A 10,695-nucleotide genomic window follows, 5' to 3' on the forward strand; every position below is an offset into this window, starting at 1 on the left:
TGGCCCAACCTTTCCCAAAGACCATAACCAAGACTTTTCCCAACAGATATTGACAATCTCACCTCTCCCTCCCACACCACTCCTGCCCACCCATCCCAGCTCAGCTGTCACACAGGTACCAGAGATGCCAAATCCATGGGCAGAGAACAACACACAGCAAAAAGCCAGCACCAGAGCCTGCTCAGGAAAACTCTCAGAAGCCTCAGTGCTCTTCTTCAGCATAATTTTGTAAATTTTATAAATTTTTGTAGAATTTTATTTTTAGGAGAATTCAGCTTTGACCCATCTATGTATTTCATCAAAAACTGGAGTGATAGGCTTCAAATTGAAGGAGTAATGGGTTCAAAGTGAAAAGAGGGGAAATTTAGGTGAAATTGTTCCCTGTGAGGGTGGGGAGGCCCTGGCACAGAGAAGCTGTGGTTGCCCCATCCCTGGAAATGTCCAAGGAGAGGCTGGACATGGCTTGGCTGCAAAAAGAAGATCTTCAAGGTCCCTCCCACCCCAAACCCCTTTGGAATTCTGTATGACATGGGCTCAGTGAGAAGTTTGTTTCCCAGGAATTCCCTCCCCCCAGGAGCACATTTAGGATCAGAAATTGATTGAATTTCAGAGGCAGCCCCTGGCTGGGTGATGCTAAGTGGGCTGGACAGGCTCCCCTCTCCAAGGTGTGCTGCAAATCGCCGGATTAGCGGCTCCGGCAGCGCCCGCAGCCTCGCCTGTCTGACATCATTTACCTGGCCTGAAATTACAGTTCAATTACTGCAGCAATATCTCATTCAGGCAGAACAAAGAAAGGGAAAATATGCAAATGAGCACATTTAAATTCACTTAATTTAAGGGCTTAAAATTTTTAAGGGCACGTTCCCTCTCCGGGGACATTTGGGTTCAGGGATTATAAAATACATGAAGCTATAAATGGTTAAATGGGTTGTCATTGCCTGAGCATCCAAACTTTGCATACATTATTCTTTTCAGCGAGTGCACTATGTAATTAGCAGGGAAAATACACAACATTCCTGGTTATATCCTATCCAGGGATAAAAAATTTGGTCAAACCACCCATTTCAGGGAGCTTTGTGCACAGACAGGCTCAGCATACATTTTGGAGGATCACAGTGGAATAGGTTTGTAGGGAGAATACTGCTTATCTGCTGAATGCAAAGATAATTCCATTTTTTTTTTGTGGTACACATGATAAGATTGTGAATAACCCTCCAGGTTTGTTGCCTGTTGTGGTTTTCATGGTTGTTTTTTCCTTTAATGAACGCTGAGGCATAATTTAATGCACCAAAGATGAAATTTTCCTCTTGCTATGCAGCTGGAATTCTGTGAGGTTTCACTGCACAGGGATGTCTGACAGGGGGAATGGCTGACAGGGAAAATGTGCTGCTCTGGCAGGATAATGAGGTACAGTGCTCCAAAAGGCAGCATCCTGCTCACCGGGAAGGAGAGGGAGAAATTCCCTTTTCTTTGGGGGCTGCATCACCAAATAATTATTACAAAAAAGATAGAGAGGGATTACTTACAAGGGCATGTAGTGACAGAACAAGGGGGAATGGATTCAAACTGGAACAGCAGGTTTGGATGGGATTTTGGGAAGGAATTCCTCCCTGGGAGGGTGGTGATGCCCTGGCACAGGGTGCCCAGAGCAGCTGTGGCTGCCCCTGGATCCCTGAATTGTGCAAAGCCAGGCTGGACAGGGCTTGGAGCAACCTGGGATACTGGAAAGTGTCCCTGCCATGGCAAGGAGGAGGGAAGAGATGATCCTTGATGTCCCTCCCACCCCAAGCCACTCTGTCCCTCTGTGATTGCTTTCTAGTGCCACCACACTGACTGCACTTCACCTCTGGTAAAGCTTTGTTCTGTAATCCCCCTCCAACAGCTCCATTTTCAGCAATTCCCTGGGATATAATGCAGAGCTGGAGAGGCAAGCCTGAGCCTCTCCCAGCAGGTAAGCACTGTCTGGACAGGAATTAGCCAAAAATCAGGGTGAGCAGAGCCCTGGGCTGAGCTCTGCACACACACAGAGGCAGCAGGGGGGCTGCAATTCCACAGGCTCAGCAGAGATCACAAAAATCCCAGATTGAGGTGGCAGCCTGAGTCCAGCCCCACGCAGTCAATGACAGAAAGGTGCATTTGTCATGCAGGTAGTAAACCCTGAGCAATTACTGTGGATTTCAGTGCTAACCCTGTCAGTTTAATGGAGCAGGTATGGCTTAGCTCTGTACAGCTGGGACAGCCCTTTAATCACTGCTCCTCCTTACCCTACACAGCACTCTTGGCATTTGTGTGGCTCAGAAAACAGGAATATTCAGGGCTGTTTGGCTGGGTATTTGTTCCCAGTCAGACCAGGAGGGACTTGAGAGGAGGCAGAGTCACAGAGCTCCCAACTCTGCTGCCTGCAGAGCCCACGTGGATGGTGGAGTCTCCAAAATCCCAGATGGCTCCAGCCAGGGAAACTCAATCACCCCCAGCTGAAGCAGCCTCATTTGTATCAGTCAAGGAGCTGAGCCATTACACCTCCTCCTCAAACTGCTTAGGCTGTAAATGAGATTTTCATCACTCCTGGGACAAAAAGCTGACTCTGCTGAGGTCACTGGGAGTTTGAGCATCCATTGCAGTGGCGCCATGACTTCACCAGTGCTCTGCCTGGAAGTCACCATGGATCATCCTAAAAAATGGGAAGTAAAATCTGCCACTGGAACTGAGAGATACCAGAAGTTCAGTTCTGTGCCATTTTCTTCTGCCCAGATGCAACAAAAGGAATATTTATCTCAAAGGAATGGGGATGGTAATGACCAAAATTACTGCAGTTTGACCAATGCCTTGGCAGAACTCAAAGCAAAACTGAATACAGCTTATTCCTGTAAAACTGAGTAATAATAAAATAAAAAAATCAGACAGGACCTCCTCTGACTTACAACAGAAATCCTCTAAAATCTATCCTCTCAATGAAGTTTTACTGGAACAAAGTCATTGGTAGAGTGATATGAAAGTGAAAAATAAAACACTGGGCCCTTATTCAGTAGAGCACTTGAGCAATAACCCAAATTTTAGGTAATAAGTTCACTGAACTCAGCAAGCATATTGTGGTTTGGAGTGTTTTGCTTACAAAGAAGTAAAATCAACAAAATGAGACAAACAACCATGGATGCAAGTGTACACACAGACCTGGATCAACCAACACAAACTGCCCCAGAGGGAAGGATTTTAGTGATGGACAGACAGACCTACGAGATCAACCTTGGGAAAAACATGTGGCTGCTTCCAAACCTACAATCTCTTCTTATTAACCACTCTCTGATTTCTGTAAACTGCAAAAATAATGGTGCATTCTGTAAAAATGCATGTGTTTAAACAAACCTCATTGAGTTAATCACTCCTTTAGCTGAAAGAATTGTTAGGGGTTTTCTAATAGAAAAAAAAAAAAAAATCTGCCCCCCAATAATAATTTCCCTTTCCCTATCAGCAGAGCAATCTTTCATCATCAGGACTGATTTGATTTGAAGCACTGGGGGTGCACCAGGCATTTTTTCCTGAGACATTTTTCCGGGTTTGCATCGGGTTTAATGCTGGAACAGCACGTGACAGGACGGAGTGCTGCATTTTTCAAATCTCCTTTAAAGCTGTGGGAAGACTCTCCTTAAAGGCAGCCCTCTCTCCTTTCAAGTGCCACACAAGCACAGCAGGCAGCATTCAAAGCCACCTCTTCTGTGTCAGCCAGCAGGGAAGGCTGACAGGGAATTGCTTGTGTCACACTCCAAAAGTCACCAAAGCAGACAACACTGAAAGGTGGATGGGCCCAATCCTGCCTTTTTTTCTCTTTTTTTTTTTTTTCTTTTCCTACTCCTCTGAGTAGATTTCTGCCTTTCCTATTCATTCCAGCCAGGATGCTGTTCTGAATAGTGACTTAAACCTTGCAGAGTCATCCCACGGGCCTCCCAAGCAACGGAGAAGCTTGAAATGAGATTTCTGAAAGTACCAAAATCATCAAGCTGAGCTGTACTGGGAGGTCAGGGGGCTTTGGCTCACTGCAGTGTTTGGAGTTCTTGGGGGCTGCAGCCTGGTGCTCTCACTGCTTGCCTTGGTTGTAATTTCACTTTGTGTTCTCCAGGAGGGCACAGAGACTCCCCAGCCACCAGAGCCCCTTCATGAGTGCTCATCCCACCTTTAAATCCCTCTCAGAAGGAGGGAGCTGGGGCTGTTCAGCCTGGAGAAAAGGGGACTCAGAGGTGACCTCATCACTCTCTTCAGCCTCCTCAAGGGTGGCTGTGCTGAGCTGGGGTCGGTCTCTTTCTCTGGACAACAACAGACACAACAAGAGGACACAGCCTCAAGCTGTGCCAAGGGAGATACAGGCTGGAATTAAGGAGGAATTAAGAATTAATTCTCTCTTCACAGAAAGAGTGGTCAAATACTGGAATCATCTACCCAGGGAGGTGGTGGAGTCACCATCCCTCGATGTGTTTAGAAAGAGACTGGATGTGGACTTGGTGCCATGATCTGGCTGAGGTGTTAGAATAGGGGGTGGACTCGATGATCTCAAAGGTCCCTTCCAACCTAGAAATTCTGTGATTCTGTGATTCTGTGAAATGAACAGCCCAGGTGCTGCCTTTGATGCTCTCAGGAGGAAGAGGACGAGGAGGCAGCAAATGCAGCATCAGCAGGCAGGGACAGTGACACAGGGCCAGGCTGGGGACCAAAAGCCCTTCCAGAGGCCCCTTGGTGCTGCTCTGAGGACAAACACCACGGCAGGTGCCACCTTTCCACTCCTCCCTGGCTGCAGGGACACTGGCAGCTCTGCTTTTGGCACAGGGACAGCCTGGGCTGTCTGGGGTCACCTGTCTGCAGCCAGGCTGGGGAGCAGCTGGTGAGAATCTCCTCCAAAGCTGCTCTCTCACAGCCACAGCCCTGCCCAGGCTCCACCACCGCCTCAGGCAGCATCCAGTCAGTTCTGCTGTGCTGAAAGAGCAGGCCAGGAGCAAAGGTGGGGAGGGATCCAAGCAAGCTCATCCCTGTCCCCCCCAAACTCCTGTTCACCCTCCCTTAGCCTGAATCACGCCCTCAGCACACCTCTGATTTAACTCTGTCCTGCTGCAAGACAGAAAAAAAAAAACAAACAAAGGGAGAAAACCACCTGAAGTTGGTAATTTCTTCAAATATGGGAAAAGAGAGGACTAGCAAGGATCAAAAGAAAATAGAAAGAGAAGCCCTAATGAAGAAAACAACATAATTTTTGTCCTTCTTACATGGAACAGGATCTGCACTTGGAAATCACACTGAAAACCACGAGCTAGTTAAGCTGTAACAATAATCACTACTTTTAATGATAAACTGTTCTCCATCCACTTTTTTTTTTAATCTTCACACGTCCAGGTGCAATGAAGGAAGAAGGGAACATCTGCTAGGGAGTGCTGAAACCCCAGAAAATACCATCAGCCCAGCCATCCCTCACTGTGTGCTTCATGCAGGGTGCCTGGACACGCTGGGAGGAGAAACCTGAGGCACCAAATATCAGCAAGCACCTTCATCTGTTTATTGTGCAATCACTAATCAGCATCTGGGAATGCAAATGCACTCACACAGGTCAATGAATAAAACAGAAGAGAGCAGATAAGGGGAAAAAAAGATGCTAAATAACAACAACCTTGAGTTTTGAGCACTGACTTTGATAGACAGAAACAACAGGGGGAAAAACAACCCACAGCAAAGTCAGCCAAGCTCACAGGACTTCCCCTAAGCTCTTCACCTGAGTCTGTCTGAGCCTAGAAGGGCAGTTAATTACAGGTACACAGGTTATGAGCTGCAACAATCTTAGCCTAGGAACAGTGACAAGGAGCTGGGATTTGGTTCAGCGTGGTCTCAGCAGTTCCTGTGGGCATTGCCACAACCCCCCTCTAGTCCTACACACAGCCAATTATTCAATACCCAAGTTCTACAGAAGTACCTGGATTCCTTTTTCCCATTCAGAGGGAAGAAATCTCCACTGCTGTTTAATTCAGAGTGAAGAATGCCACGGCACCCTGCAGCTCTCCCAGCCCCAGCAGCCTTTTCCTAGGCACACTTTCAGCAGGGTGAGGGTTTGTCTGTATGAGCAGAGCTCAGGAGGGGGGAGATAAGCAGAGCAAAAGGGTGCTGGGAGCCCCAGGTGCAGCCACCCACACTGCAGAGCTTTGCTGCAGCTCAGGAGGTGAAAAGCCCATCAGCAGCTGAAGAGCACAGAGGGAGCTCCTCAATTATCCACACTCACCCTGGCCCTGGAGCCCCACCAGAAGCACAGAGAGTGGGGATGGGACAGTGCAGGATTCCCTCCCAAGGTGTGCAGCACACCAGGGGGAACAGAAAAGAGCCCTCTGACCAAATTACAATTCCTTGGAGCCCGTGTTGGTGCTGCAGGTAGATAATCGTGGTAACATCAATCTTCCTTCTGCTCTTTGAGCTGTTCCCTTCCCCGGGAAGATCTGCTGAGGAGCCAGGGGCTGCTGTGAGGAGAAGCCAGCAGAGCTCCCCAGCCCTGTGGGCCCTGGGATAATTCAGACACAATCAAACCACACATTCCTGGTTTCATCACAAAGTGGGGCTCAGGGGAACCCCACAGACATAACAGCACGAGGGGAACCATTCAAACAGCACCTGGTGGATGAATTTCTTTGATAGAACTTGTCCCACTAATGATTTGGGGTTTTTAGGAGTCTAACCAAAAAAGGACAATTGAAACTTGTTATAAAACACTGAGCACATCACCACCCAAATATGGCCCAAGATTCCTGCTCTGTTTTCATTCCCATGCTGCTCCCACACCCTGTGCTGGGACTCCAATTTTCATTCTCCACCATTTAGGGTTGTTCTAGGGCGGGCTTTGTGCTAGCAAAGAACCCATGATCTGTAACAAAACTGAATTTCTACTTTGCTGGACAAATATACCCAAAGAAATTGTGGCATCTTGGCGGGTTGCTAAGCAACCAAGAGCTCCAGTGTCACTTGTTTGTGATCAATTCAAGTCATTCACAGGGCTCTGAAACACCAGCTCAGGAATTCCAACAAAATCTGTGCCTTGGGAAAGCCAGGGGGACTTCCTGACACACAATAACACTTTCTTTCCTCGAAGATAAACTTTGTAGATGTTCTTTTGATCTGTGTGATATGTTAATCCATTATTCTTAACGTGCTGCTAATGGGAAAAGCTATAATTAACTAACTACAGCATTGTAATGCGTGCAAGATAAACGGATCTAATTAGTAGTGTTTAAAGTAGTCCCTGTCCTCTCCCACTGGGGAAAGGAGCAGATCCTTTCTGATCACAGGAGCAACTGTCCCCAGCATCGTTTTCTGTGAAGAATAAATTCCTTTTTGTTCCATTTTTTTCCCTCCCAAACAGAAGTGATGAAGTGAATTTTTACTGGCAAACAAGGTGGCCCCAGTCCAAGCCACTCGAGGTAGACATGCAAGCTGTGAATAATGTAATCTTTCATTTAAATAAGGCTTATCTGTTGGCTTTCTTGGGGTGAAGAAGTGGACCGTTATATTTTCATGCATGAAGTTGAATTACTGAAGTAACTCACACTAAATGCCCACAATAGTTGCACTCACTGAGTTAAATGTATATTGCTGAAGTAATATACATTTATTATGTACAAATAATAAAGCCTCTTTATTTCAGCCTTACATTCAAGATTCATCCCATCCCTGTTTTGATAAAAAAACTGTAATAAACAGGAAGAGTTTAAAAACAAATTGATTTCCAAGCTGTGTGCTGCATATGGCAGAATTTCAACTTCTTGATTGCTGGCAGGTGGTTTTTTTACTGAAGATATTTAATGATAATTTCATATACACTGGGCAGTATTTCTAAAGAAATTACCTCCTGCAAATCTCAGTGTCCTATCCTGTCATCTCATTTTAATATCACATGATCTGGACTTGTAGTTCCTCTGCAAGCCAGACTCCACTGACAGCAGATGCTCAGCCTAAATGAGCACCAGAAACTGGTGAACCAGAATTTCCTCATTTTTAATGACCCATTGAGAGAGAGAGGGCTTTATTTGGCTTGGGTTTCTTTGAAACACCATGAAAATTTATTACTTTTAAGCAAGAGAGAAGTGTTAACACAGCAGGAGTTGTGCACTCTGGTATCTCATATCAGAAGATAAGCAGAGGCACGTGGGAAGCAATGGCCAGAGGATGGCAAGCACAGCTCCAACGAGGTAACATTTCACGTTCGTAAATGGCTAAAAAATACATATTTATTTAAAGTACAGCTTCTCACCTCCTCTCCTTTCCTCGGACCTGGATCTAAAGTCATCACATTTATTATTTATTGCATGTGGAATGGGATTTGGGGGAGCTACACAGCACATATCAACTCAGTGACACCAAACCTTTTGGCAAAGACACAGAAATGCCACCTGTCACCACTCTGGTGAAATATTCCAAAACCACATTTCAAGCAAAAGCATTCCCAGGTAATGCTGAACACCTGTACATAACCCAACAAAACACAGCTCAGTTCCTTCCTACCCCAAGAGAAGCCAAGCATCCCTAAGGATGGAAGCGGCAGAGGCAAAGCCCACGTACATTTGCTGTGTCTGACAGCAGGAACACAGAATCTCCTTGGGCTGCGTTGCCAAGCTCCCCGATGCTCTCTGATCATGCAACACCAATCGATAACACACAGCCCAGACACCGAGCCCAGCCATTCCGGCAGCTCTCCCGCAGCAGCGCAACACGGGGAATCGCATCGCTTCCCAGGGAAAAAAAACCAACCTGGGCACCTCGGGAATTATTTAGGAACTGCAGCGAAACCACCCCAAATCCTCTCTGAAACCATTCGGGAAGATGAAACAAGTGTTCGTCAGGATGCAGGACATCAGGGCTCGCAAACTTGAGCCCACCTAAAGCAGCACGGGACTGAGCCGCCAACCCCCAGCCGAGCCCCCGGACCATGGCTCTGTCCCCTGGTCTGTGGCTCTGTCCCCCGGTCCGTGGCTCTGTCCCCCGGTCCGTGGCTCTGTCCCCTGGTCTGTGGCTCTGTGCCCCGGTCCGTGGCTCTGTCCCCCGGTCCGTGGCTCTGTCCCCCGGTCCGTGGCTCTGTCCCCTGGTCTGTGGCTCTGTGCCCCGGTCCGTGGCTCTGTCCCCTGGTCTGTGGCTCTGTGCCCCGGTCCGTGGCTCTGTCCCCCGGTCCGTGGCTCTGTCCCCCGGTCCGTGGCTCTGTGCCCCGGTCCGTGGCTCCGTCCCCCGGCTCCGCAGGGCTCCGCACCCCCGAAACTTCCCGCGGGCAGCGGCTCCTCCGCCCGGGGAGCCGAGTGCGGGGAGAAGGGGCCGGACCGGCTGCCCGGAGCCCCCCGAGCCGCCCCCCGAGCCGCCCGCTCGGGCTGAGCCCGGCTCCGCTTCCCATCGCTCCGCAAGGCGCCGCCGCTGCGGGACCAGGTGCGGTGCCGGCAGCAGGAAAAGCAGTTTTCAAACCAGAGCGATAATGATAATAATAATAATTAAAGAGGGCTTTGGGAGCCGGGCAGGGCAGCCCCAAGGCCGGACACCCCCGGAGCCCTCCCCACTCCCCCCGCCGTACCTTGAGCCCGGGCGGGCCGAGGGGTCCCGGTGGCGGCGGCGGCGGCTCCGCAGCCCCGTCCCGGCGCTCCGGATTAATCGCTCCACCCCGAAAGAAAAAAAGAAAAAAAAAAAAAAAGGGGGAGGTAGGGGGGGAGGGAAGGAGGGGGAGCGGAAAAACCCAACGCAACCACCCCAAAGCCAGCCCCGCTCCACACCCACGAGGAGGGAGAGGGTCCCTCCGTGACTGGCATCGCTATCTCCTCCGGCGGAGCTTGCAGGCAGCCATGGCAACGAGCCCCGCGCTCCCCACAGCCTCCCCCGGGCCACAGCCACCCCCGCCCCGGCTCCGGCCCCGCTCCGGCTCCCACCTGCCCGATCCGAGCCCCCTCGGCCGGAGCCGGCGGCGCCTCCGGCCCCGCTGCTCCGGGCGGCACCTGCGGCTGCAGGGAGGGAGGGAGGAGAGCAGGGAATGAGGGGAGCCCCTGCCCGCCCCCAGCCCGGGGGGGCCGTCCCGCAGCCGGGCAGGTGCCCCCAGGGCCGGCCGGCCCAGAAGCGGCGCGGGAGGAGCGGAACGGAGCGGCCGAACCGACGGGACCCGGGATGCTCTGGCTCCGCCGAAACCCAGGCGAGGAGGAGCTGAGGCGCTGCCGGGGAAGGGACGGTCCCCGCCTGCTCTGACCCCTCTCTGGGTGCAGAATTGTCGCTGCTTTTCAGGGGAAAGGATGGAGATTAAGAAAACCGCAACTGGGTTTAGCCCTTCTCCCCTCACCCCTACTAAACCCTCATGTACCCAATCATCCCAACAGCAAACCTCGGAAAACCCTCTTTTCATCGTTTTTGTTTGTTTGGGGGTTTTTTGGTTGTTTTTGCTTTTGTTTTTGGGTTTTTTTGGGGGTGTTTTGTTTCTTTGTTTGTTTTTGTTTGGGTTTTTTTGGTTTTTTGGGGTTTTTTTGGCAAATGCCTCCCAGTGTGCTGTCCATGACCACAGAACCAGCTCAGGTTCATGCGTGCGCTTGAGCGCCCGGACTCTGCCTGGGCGCTTCATGCTCCGAGCCCTGCCTGGGATGGGCTAAATCTTTCAGTGATTGGCAAGGACAGTCGTCACAAATGTGCCAGTCATTGTCTTAGGCACTCCGTCCCCAGAGG

The 10,695-nt window shown here is 50.0% G+C and overlaps 1 protein-coding gene across 6 annotated transcripts in view; it reads right to left on the bottom strand.

Moving 5' to 3' along the window:
* CHL1 (cell adhesion molecule L1 like) overlaps positions 1–10,150 on the bottom strand; it is a 132,876-nt gene extending 122,726 nt beyond the window's left edge. For 3 of the 6 annotated variants that reach the window (XR_011681115.1, XM_071439326.1, XM_071439320.1), the window contains exon 1: positions 9,569–9,729. The gene's annotated coding sequence lies outside the window, so the exon portion shown is untranslated. Of the gene's footprint in view, positions 1–9,568; positions 9,743–9,917 lie in introns of those variants that run through there. The other 3 variants (XM_071439321.1, XM_071439327.1, XM_071439324.1) reach the window with 3 other exon arrangements.
* Between the last annotated feature and the right edge of the window lie 545 nt (positions 10,151–10,695).

This window comes from Agelaius tricolor, unplaced genomic scaffold (assembly GCF_023055355.1).
Source record: "Agelaius tricolor isolate 1412-34295 unplaced genomic scaffold, bAgeTri1.0.p SCAF_14, whole genome shotgun sequence".
In the NCBI taxonomy this organism is placed as follows: Eukaryota; Metazoa; Chordata; class Aves; order Passeriformes; family Icteridae; genus Agelaius; species Agelaius tricolor.